We start from the raw sequence: 12244 nt of genomic DNA on the forward strand, positions 1-12244 counted from the left end.
TCTATTAATGTCAACTGGAGCTGCTACGTCCTGATGGGTGCAACTTCCTGTGTGATAAATGGCTTTATAACGAACTCCACTTTTTTGCTTTTTACAACAAGCACGCTGGATATGGGCTACACCAGTGTTTTTTCAACCTGGATGGCCTGGAGTTTAAATGGGGGTAATTAATAAAAATAAATACAAATACTGATTAAAATATATTTTTATTATTAAATTCCTATTTTTTAAATTAAAACAACCCACAATCTTTAACAACTGTATTTTATACTTTCACTTTCTCAAATATAAATCTAGTTCAGATAAAATGCAGTGTGAAAATATCTGAGATAGTGCAATTTGTCACTAATTCTGAAAAAAAATAAATAACAATGTCTAAGGTCATCACAAATTTGTGGTATCGAAATGGGGTCAACCTTTTTTGGTTGAGAACCACTGGAGTACACCATAAATATACTTTAACGTTTGATTAAATAGACGTGTTGATTAAAACAAGCGTAAACCGTCAGCTCGTATTAACTTTTTCTAACTTCTTGGTGATGGAAATGTTTTAAGTCAGTGGTTGCAGTTTGATTGAAAAAGTTTTTTTACGTTATTTATCCACTTTAATATGCATTAATAATGATTTTTGCATGGTGCATGTAGTAGTTTAGACTGTTTATGTAGAATTATGAGGCAGTGGAAAGAATGGTAAGAGTCAAGATTCAGGTTGAAATATAAGTGAATAGAAAAATAACCAAGAATTTCAGGAATATTTAAAAAAGAATTTTTTTTATTGTAATTGTTTAATCGAATTTAACTGAAATTTGGGAGTAGTTTGAAATACTTGATGCTGATATGTTAGATGATACTGAAATCTATTCTGCCAACTATATTAAACATCCCTTTTAAGAGCCAATTTTAGATTTTGTAAATGTCCTGTTAACTATTTTTATTACAACAAAAAATTACTTGAATTTTGCAACCCTTGTTAAAATTTTGTTTTTAAATTGTATTATTTTGAATTAGTGATACTGTTTGTTTTGATGTGATAGTTATTTACAATCACTCCCAAATTTGAGTTAATTTCATTAAATATTTCCTGTGAAAGTTAATATTTTGTAATTGGTCCCAAAATTTCTGATCGTAAGTTGCAGGGGAAAATTTGCTGGGAATTTTACGCCCCTTTGCAACCCTATCGTTAGGAATAAAGTTGTTTAGTATTTACTGGTTGGTGCACCTTTCAGTAGACTTTTTTTGTCCTTTTTGGAATTAGTTTTTTATCCATCCTATGTAGCAAGGTCAGTCAAGTCTAATAAATCTATTCATTTGTTGTAAATAAAGTAAATATATTCTACTTGGTCACTTTCTTCCCTAAATTCTTCAAAGGTGGAGAATCAACAGAGATATTTAGCCTCAGTGTGATTCAGGTTTTTGTTGTTGTCGGTTCCAAATGCATCTTGGGAAACTTGGAAGTATACTTCAGTGGGAACGCTCACCATCATACTTATAGTATATAGTAGACAGTATATACTCATTAGGTTTGTTGTGTATAGTACCTTAGTACTATTTCAAACACTTTCTTTAAAATCTAATTCAGCTCTAACAGAGGCTGTCTGCTTCACAGAACCCACACCATATTATTAATGGGACGATTTTCCCACCCACATTACAGTGTAACTCATCCACCCTCCTGCACAATCTCTTTTGGAAAGTTGAATTAAAATTACATTGAAATTTACTCTTCCTCCAGCGATCCCTCTCATAATATTTGGAATTTCCTTCTTTTGTACGGGAATAATGGAAGTGGAGTGACCTTAAATATTATACAATGCACGATGTTGATAATGTGAATTTTTCTTTAATTAAACTTGTGCAGCTCATATTTAAAAAAAAAAAGAAAATTAAAAAAAAACAAAAAAAAAACACATGCTCTTATGCCAAGCTGTAACACTGGGTGAATTATCAAATGCAAATTAATTAGTGTTTAGAAACTGAGTTGGAAGCAACAAATTGCACTTAGAAAATTAAAGAAGATAGCACTTGTTCTTCACTGTGTAATTTATTTGTGTAAAGTTCAAACGAGAAGCAGGCCACATGTACAGTGCAGCTGTCATTTCAAACATTAGGATTATCCTAATAGTTTTTCATTTAAAAGTCATTGTTTGACTTCAAATTAAAACGAATATCGAAGCGAAGACAAACTGTTTTTAAATGGTGCCTGTGGTCAGTGTAGAGTCACAGCTTGGGCAGACTGTCTTAAAGAAAAGACTGAAAACTAAATCTCTGAAGTTATCCATTTTAATTTCTTAAACCAGTGGTTCTCAACCTTTTCAGCCCTTAACCCCCAAAAAAAAGGTACCAGAGACCGGGGACCCCCACTGTAGCTGAAGGTGGTTGAACACATGAACATTGAAGAACAGTCGTGGAGACAGGGTCATCTATAAGGGGGAAGAAAGGGGAGAGATTTTTGGGGTCCATCCATAAAGTCAGTAAAATGATGGTTTATTGTTCTATGAATCTGTGATAACCTCATTTATTTATTCATCTGAATAATATCCACTGTTATCCTGGAAGTTTAGTATTATTTGCGCCCTAATATATAGTCATATTAAATATGTAAATACTATGTAAAAAAATAAAATGGGAGAAATTGCTGAAAAGTTGCACATTAGTGACCAAAGTCAGACAGAAAAGTGGTAAAAAGGGTTCATAAGTGTCAATATTGGCTTAAAAGTGGCAAAAATGGGGGTAAGAGGGGTTGGGGTAATGTAATTCAAAAAAGTAGGAATGATTGATTTAAACTGGCAAATAATGGGCATGACAAATCATGAGTATGGTTAAATTGGCAAAAAAATAAGCATGAAATATGGTGAAAACAGGTTAAAAGTAACAATAATGGGTCAACATGTGCAACATTAGGTGGAAAAGTGATGGAAAGCGTTTATAAGTGCCTAAAATTTCTTGAAGGTGGAAAAATTGTGCAGAAAAGGCATTGAAATGTGTTGTAGAATTGGCAGGAATGGGAGTAATGTAGCAAAAAAGCATTAAAAGGACCAAAAATATGGCAAGAAAAAGTGATGAAAATAGATTATATGGCAGGTTTGGTGTTGCAGAAAAAAGGCTAGAATTTTTTTTTAAAAAAAAAAGCAAAAATGGGTTAAAATTGTTCATAAAATATTCTTAGTTTCTTGAAGGCATCTGACGACCTCCTCCCAGTGTCTCACGACTCCAAGGTTGGGAACCCCTGCCTTATTTGAGGCTGAATCCTTGTTTAGAGTGTTAGCATACACCTGTTGTGTAATATGACACAGCAACATGAGTTGTTGATGGTTTCCCTTCGTCTGAAGAGGAAAAGAATATGTCTCTCATCTGTGACATTTCACTCAGGAATTTGAATGTGAATACGATGAAGGAAAAAAGTCACACATGCTTGGAGCCAGTGTTCGGGCTTCCCTGGTGAAAAGCTGAAGATCTGTTTGTGGTTTTACTTCTTCATTGTTGTCTTTGCGCTCTGCCCACTCTTAACGACTTTAGAGCCTTATCTGACCTCGCCATTGACTTCTCCTTCCAACAGCTTGTTCATTAAATCCTTATCCTTCTTACTTATTCCAGCCTTCATCTCCACATTGGGTTGCACTGAAGCTTTGCATTGTAAAGTTTGAGGTTTTGTGTGTGTGTGTGTGCGCATGTGTGTGTGGGTTGCCTATACGGTGCTATTGTGAAGGCCACTGAACGCTGGCGTGGTTTTGGCTCGACTGCAGCAAAAAGGCTTTGAGTTAATTAACAGCATGTCTGCAAAGCAGACATAATAGTACACCTCTGAAAAGGACTTGACATTGAGATGGAGGGATAAGTCATTAATTGGTTTTCTTATTCGAACAATGGTGGCAGAGGAGAGTGTCAAGGTCACGGCGACTTTGACAGGAACGCACAGCTATATTATGCACAGGAGTGGCACGCGATGCACAGTCGATGGGAGATGAAGAAGTGAAACAAAGTAATTACACCTGAGATGTTGGTCCCTACGGTGACGCAGGTCAGCCTCGCCACACTTCACAATCTCCAACTTCAGCGTAGACCTGCACCGAGGCTCCTCACCTGAACCTCTGCTCGTCTTCTTCCCTCCTCTGCTCTTCCTCGGGGCCGGGGCAACCAGCTGAAACGCATATAATTCCAGTGCCGAGATGAATGCCCACGATATGGCGGGAAGGGGGAATACAGAGAGATAATTACGGGTGATACTCGTGATTGTGAACGCGGCGGTGTGAAAAGGTGGGCCGCAAAGATAAAACGCTCATCAGAGAGGCAGCGAGAGAGTGCGGCGTAAACAAACGCAGGGCCGAGACGAACAAGGGAGGAGAGGAGGGAGAGATAGAGGGGGAGAATGGCAAGGTTAAAGGCACAAAGATTAAGGTTACGCCTTGCCTGGCAACAGTGTTCAGATCATATTAAAAAAAAGACGAGACGGTGGCACATATTGTGATCCATCCTGCCTAATTAAGCAGGGTCAGCATCTTGTCTGGAGTCTATTTTGGTTACAATTTGAGTTTACTTCAAATACTTTGGAAAGTTGATTAAAAGTCCTCTTCATAGTTTAGATCATGGCTCTCTAACTTTTTTGGCTCAAGTTCCCCCTTCTCTTATTTCTGATTCATATACCCCCTTAGTCCCACCACAACATTTTGCTCAGAATACTTTGAAAACACAACTATAGAGCATAATAATGAAATTAGTTTAACACACATTTTAAAGAATCTCTTTTTGTAAATAAGTGAAATGAAACACTATTTAGTGCCTCCTGAAGAGATTTATTTCCATTTCCATTCATCTCCCACCTGGTATGGACTAATACTGACCCTTGTATTTTCAGTTTATGTTCCAATCAAGATCATTTCCATTATCATTATTATGATTATTAATTTAAACTAAAAATGAATATTATAAAACCCCATGTTTTTAATGTTTTCATTTGTTCATTTTCCTCTCTCTCTCTCTCTCTCTCTCTCTCTCCCTCTCTCTCAAGTACCCCCATATAATGCGACCACGTACCCCCATCTGAGAAACACTGGTTTAGATCATGTATAATGTGTGCAGATTGATGGTGAATAGCTTGACACAGAGCATGACAGAAATATTTGAATCTTAAAATATGAAGTCTGTGCAATGTTTAATACAACAATATATATATATAAAAAAAATTGGTCATTAAAAATGTGGACGATGTTTTTCATGTTCAATGTCCATCTTTGTGGCTTGACTTAATGTTTTTTTTTTAATCAGTTTAGCCTCTTCATAAACTGATCGAAGAGCCTTTAAAGGTGCTTAAAATGTAATAAATCATGTAAATAATGCACTGAAGCATTATAAATTATTTTAAGAATGAGATCATTAATAAAAAACAAGAACTAAAAATCAAATATTCTCTTTGCAAGATATTGTCAGACGACTATCCCCATTAATAACCAGCGTATAGTAGATCCAGATTAATAGGCACACCAATTTTTCTTAAAAAGTTGCGGTAAAATTGCAATCTGGATCCGATCCAGATGAAACTTGGTGACATTATTAAATTTTTCACCAATGATGAGAGAAATATTTTTTTTTCCATTTTAAAAATATCCAAAACGAGTTTACTGATCTGGCTCCACTTAAAAAATTAATGGAATTTTTCATGGCGCGAGGTGTATCTTTGGTTGAAATTTAGTCAAAATCTTTGAAGTACTTTCAACGTAATCAGATTTAAAAAAAAAAAAAAAAAAAAACACATTTGCCTTGTTTTGATCGGTCCAGGTTGAGGCCATGAGTCGACGTCTAGCATCCACTCGTACAGATGTGAACGCAGCTGTTTCCTGTCCTCCGTTCTCCAACACCGTTGTCGTGCTTCTCTCTCTCCTCCTCCTCCGTGCAGACGCGATCAGACAGAGATAGCACTTTATGCCATGAATGATAAGGAGACACCACTCCTATGTCCCAACTGGGGAAAAAAGCCCCAAATGAAGGCCGCCTTATCGCAGACATCTGACACTTAATGCAACTCCATTTTAAAGTAATATGTACTCTAATGGATGTGATATTTCAGGGCTTTTTGAATTTATTGATTCATTTCGTACACTTTGTTCTCTGAAGGATATTGCGGGCCAGCCTGGGAAGTGTGCAGATGCTGCAGATAGGAATATGAATGCTTTTGAATGCAGGAAACTTTTGAAAACCAGTGAGTTTAGTGAGTGTTTGCACATGTTTGTGACCAACAACCAATTATCAGATTAGTTTTTCACATTAATTAGATCTAGCTTACTCATTCCTATTAAACGTATAGAAAACAGACAGAAACCAACATCGGCTACGTTTACATGAGACCTAAAATTCCCTTTTAATTGAGAACAAAAATTAAATCCTCTAAAAAGATTCAAAATGACCTTGTAAATAATTCTGAATGAAAATGGCCATTCCGAATTAAACTGGCTGGTTTGTTCTGATTTTAAATCGGAATTGAATAATTCCTCAATCTTGTATTCATTCTGCTTTGAATAAATTCTCGTCGTTCTGCGCATGCTCGTCCATCCTAGCGATGACGCACTGGTGACAACATAATCCACGATGGCCGCCTGAAGCAAGGGTTGGACTCGAGCCGAGACTATTTATTTGATAAGAATCTTAAAAGATATGGATAGAATTAATAGGCTTTACACAATCATGTTTTTTTGGCCGATCACTGATCAGTGTGTTTAAAAAAAAAAAAAATCACAGATTCGATCATGAGTAGGGATGAGTACCAAATTCAGGTAGTTTTTTTAAGGTACCGACCAAATTTCTTCGGTACTACTTAGAACTGATTTACGTAAAATCAAACATGTTTCGGTACCTAAACGCATCCTTGTGACTGTGAGGGAATGGAAGAATTGCCGGTTTTCCATGCAAGACTTGAACATAACAATTGCATAAAATGCTAAATATCTGCCGATCTGATAAAGCCGATCAGACCTGTGTAAAGCCTAATAATGACCAAAATAGATGGATGGAAGCGTAAGCATGCGGACATTCATGGTCGGACATGTTACATACACGGACATCGGGAAATGAAACAGTTTTCATGAAGCCTTGCACCAGGACACATAGTTAATTAATAAATGACACGCGGGTCATCCAAAAGCAATATCATCTGTCCAGCAGCAAACAGGGGCGTTTTAGTTTGTAAGCGGGTACACTCCTTCAAAAACAAAAACACCCCCTTCTTCTTATTTGCTTCTGAATTGTAACTTAACGTCCGGTCTTGATCGGTATTTTTTCCCGATAGACGCGAATACACAAAGCAGAACATTTTAATTCCAAACTATTTAATTCTGAATAATTAATTCCAAATTTTAAAAAACCTCATGTAACCGTAGCTTTGCTTTAGCATCAGAGATATTCAACAATAACTTAATACATTTCAACACGTCCCGCCTCTTCTTCTTCATCAAACACGACAAGAAAAATAAAACCATTTTCCCTCCTCGGCTGCAACAGTTTCATTTTTCAGTCAGGATCATTCTTCGTCTGTGAGTGTACGTCTCCAGATGATGATAATAGTAAAAAAAAAACAAATTAATTTGTCAAGCTGTCTCGGAATAAATGCAGTTGTCAGAGGTTTGTGAGCACCGTGGCAGAAGCATGATGCAAAATTTATTAAAACTCAGCCCTCTCGCTCATCTCTGCTCTGCAAATGCATTCATCTTTGTGACGAGGGAATATGAGTGAGATCACAATCAGGGCTCAAGGTGCTTTATTGAGTCGTTTTAGGTGTTTTTTAGGTGAGCCCGTCTGCCTACAATCAGGTGGGCTTTCAGAAATAAGTAATGGCATTGCCTGGAGATACTTTAAGTATCTGAAATATACACTAGGTTATAAATCATTTCTCTGCGTTAAAATGTTGGATTGTTTTTCTATATTGACCTTAGGAAGGATGATGGTAGCTTTGAGATGAAGACGTTATTAAATAATAAATATGTTTGCATGAGTGATGAAGAGGCGTTATGAATGGATGTAGTGGGAGAAAAGCACAGTACATTCTAAAGTATCACGTTGCAAAGGGTAATGCTTTGTATTGAAGGTCCACAGGCTCGGTAATGGACCACCAATGTCTTCCTTAAGTGTTTGCCTGTGTTGATACCTGCATATTTACATCCACGCAGTCTGTCTCGCAGCGTGTGTTTGTATATCGTACACCAGCTTCGCTTGGAACACACTTCACTCTCCCTCCTTTCATGGTGGAAAGCTCAGACGCAGATGTGTGCGGCTTCACGGCACACAGACTCAAACCCGTGCAGACATTATCTGCTCGCGATCCAAAGCCTTGAACGGTTGGATAAACAAGTCCCCTTTCCGAATTGTGTTTGGAGAGGGAACGCTGCCCGCCGCGCAGCCGCTGGGCTCATGGTTTCAGCTAAAGAGACTCCACTTTGTGCAACACACCAGACGGATATGAAGAGCAGATGTCCTGTCTGCAGCTATCCAGCTCCAGACTTAAAGCTGCAAACACATCACTGAAGATGACTAGCTGGAAAGTAGAGCCCTGAAACCTTCAGCAGTGTTTTTTTTTTTTTTTTGCAGGCCCATGTTAGGGAGATGGATGGTTGGTGGTTTGAAGAGATTTGAAGGGAGAGCTTATTTTTGCAAGCTAAGTTTTTCAACAGCCAAAAAAGATGAGTTTCAACTGAACTCCGAAGCCTCTAGTGGCCAACTCGGAGATCAGTGCGAAGGTGTCCAACTCATTTTAGTTCAGGGGCCAAATACGGACCAGTTAACGTCCGGATTGAACCCAGTTATGTCCCTTTCACGTCTTGTCCGGACCGTTAAAAGACCTTAACTCCGCTAATATTTGCTCTTGTTTTTTAGAGCTAAAGAGTTCAAATTCTGCTTTGTTTTGACAAAATCGTCACACATGCAGTATCGGTGGATTTGAAAAATGTTGTCAGGAAAACCCTCCTGAATGATAAAACCCCCATGGTGGTTCAGAGAAACTTATCCTATAGGAAGTTATGGTTACAGTTATTTATTGAAGTGTATATTTAATGTTCTGTAAGCCTTGAGGGGTTTTTTGTAATTGTTTTAGTTTCTAGGAGGAGATGTTTCTCAATTATAGAGATTTTAAGGAGGTTTATATGAGATTTTTCAAGGACAGATTGTTGTATTCATAATAAAGGGGATTGACTTTAGTCACCACTGATTTCAGATTGTTTTAACTCTCTGTTATAAAGAGAGAAATTGATTTTGAAATTTTGAACTTTATGGATAATGACTTATTTATCTACTCTGTTGTATTTTGCCGTTACATGGTAGATTCAAGAGAAGGTCGAATACTATCGGATTCGAACCAAGTGTCTTTTTTTGGAAATCGTAATATGTTATTTTTGTGATCTGGAGTATTTTTGTTGGCATTTTGTATTTCTTTATTTCATTGTCTTTTTGTTGTTGTTTTTTGGAGTCAATGTATGTATTTTGTTGTGGTTTTGTCTAATTTTCAGTCATTCTGTGTACTTTTGTTGTGGTTTTGGATGGTTTTTGAGACAGTTTTGTGTATTTTTCATGGTTTTTTATATAGTTTATTTTTCTGTATTTTTGCGGTCATACTCTGAACTTTTTGGCATAAATATTGCAATTGTACTCTCAGGTCAGCAAGGTTTCCACCTCACATTCATCCGACTAAAGCAAAAGTTTGTGAACTAAAACTCTCCAATTTCGTGAAGGGAAACCAAATCGCGCCAGTTCAGTATCACTGCTATAATTAGCAGAGACCATATCTTTTCTCCACGCTTAATTAGAAAGATTTTCTGTCCATTTGCCTGTTTTTGTTTCACAGGACTGTCACCAATCCCCTCAGAGGCTCCAAAGCTCCATCTCCGTCCATCCCTCCCTCCCACAACTCATTTAAACTTTTTTTTCCAGAATAATGCCGATTTTATCTGGATCGTAATTGGAGTATAATTATAGGTGGTAATTCTCTCATGGCGCACGGACAGGTCCGCTAGCGTAGCGTGAGCGGAATCAGCTGGGAGGTTAAAGTCCTGATTTGAAACAGGCAGAATGATGGGGAGGATAGCAGAGCAAGCGCTGCATTAAAAGCTAGTTAACGGCATGAACGTGCACTATGTGTATGTGTGAGACTCAGTGGAAGAAAGTTTTTGCAAACGGTGTTTACAGCAAAAGTTCTATTTGGTGAGTCGTGCAGATTAGCATGTCTTTGCATACCAACGCACTGCACTTATTATTTAATCATTCATTTGAATTTCATTTGGATATTTGCAACAGGGATGTTTTCTGAGAGTGAATGAAACACCCAGAAAGAAAACAACACAATCACTGCACCTGTCAGTCGTCACAGTGTTATGAATAATTAGCAAAATGTAGGATAGAAATGGCACAAAACCAAGTAGAAACGCTGACTTTGAACTTATTGCTATAGGATCGTAAATAAAAGTAACTTGACTGATTTTCGAAAATGACTTCTAGCTTGTTTTTTAAAATACACATTGGTGCAATCATTAGCGTTAACATAGCATGTTCAATGTTAAAACTGCTAAAGACAGTAATATCAGATAAACACTTTCAAACAAGAGCCCTATTTACAAACGGGTTAAAAATGAATGGAAGACAAGAAGAGATGCTTTTATTTTGAAAAGCAGGACGATTTACATTCCGCTCGCAATGAGGCGATTGAGTATGACTAGTGTGCCCACCGTGGATGTCCCCATATAGTATACATCTGGGTATTTCTTGCAAACTCAATCTTTTCATACTATCTAATGTGAACGCACTACATACTCATTTTGAGGTCAGACTTAGTACAAGTGGTATGTTAGTATGACATTTTAAACATGTCTTTATCTGATGAAAAAATAATTATTATTATAATAATCTCCATTAGCTTTAAACCTTGTGATGGATAATTCTGCAGACATTGAACCCATGAAGAGCCGAGCCCTTGGAAACAATCCACTAACCTTTCGTTGACCCTCGTCTTGATGAACTGTCTAAAACTTAAGTCGGGAACCAGACACCAAGCCTTTCTCTGGACAAGCGACGCCTAATTACACTGCTACTTCTTCCTACAAAAGTAGCTTTTAAAAAAAAAAAACACTACAATGATGCAAATCGGGTCATTTATTGGTCTTGCCAGACTCAGATTACCTTAGAAAGATTAGACATCTCAGACCCTGTAATGGAGCATTCGCTTTCAACGGCCACATGTCTCTCACACTAGCATAAACATGTAATTGTTACAGTTGTGTGTGTGCGTGTGCGTGTGGCAGGCAGTTATCGTCGCGGCGTCATGTCGCTCTTCATGTGGAGCGTGGTCAAGGCTAACCACGGAGCCCTGATTAGCATATCGTAGCAGGAGGGCTAACACCAAAGCTAACGGTGTGCACCAGCATCCAGAAAAGGTTCGGAGAGCGGTGTCACTTGAAAGAGTGTGTGTGGGAATGTGTGTTTTTTTTTCGGGCAGGCCAGGCGTTATCTTTGTCTATCTCTTACATTGTAGGTCACGGAGGAAGTTGCCGTTATTGGAGCTTGTTTTCTTTGTATCGGTAGATTTGCAAATTCTTAGAGAGGATTTTGAAACTGGGTTCAAACACGATGTAGAAAGACCTGAATGAGACACAAAAAACAAATTAATCTCTTAATCTCCCAGCGCTCTCCTTTCAGTATGAGTACACTGAACCTGTAATGTCAGAGCGAGCGCGGCACAGGTGTGTGGAGGAGGTTTTTCTCACACTAAAGCAGCAGAGGAAGAAGAAAGATGGGGCACAAGTATTCCCCTTTTCTGTTTGTAGAGCCTTTATGTTCTCAGAACTCTGCAGTAATCCCACGTCAGCGAGGTGCAATGAAATGTTTAGTTTAGTTTACCACAGAACCTGCTTCCCTCCCCCTCGACCACAGGGTTTCTCTTTGATTTATAACCGAGTTTCCTCTGAAGCGTCAACAACAAGTACTAAGTCAGAATAAAAGCCATAAATGTGAGAATTGTCATTGAAACAAATGCATTAAGATATACATGACCTACATTTTCTGGTGTTTGTGAGAGTGATGAATTTATTTTCTTTAATAATTTAAAAAATCAGGTTAAGTAATGATATTTCATGTATTTTTTCAGTTATTTTACTACAAAAAACATTTAAATCATAATAATAAATAAAATAAATATTGTGTTTATGATCATTGAAAGAAAATAAGTTCAAGTGCGGTTGTTTGATATATATATATATATATATATATATATATATAT

This window comes from Gouania willdenowi, chromosome 6 (assembly GCF_900634775.1).
Source record: "Gouania willdenowi chromosome 6, fGouWil2.1, whole genome shotgun sequence".
NCBI lineage: Eukaryota > Metazoa > Chordata > Actinopteri > Blenniiformes > Gobiesocidae > Gouania > Gouania willdenowi.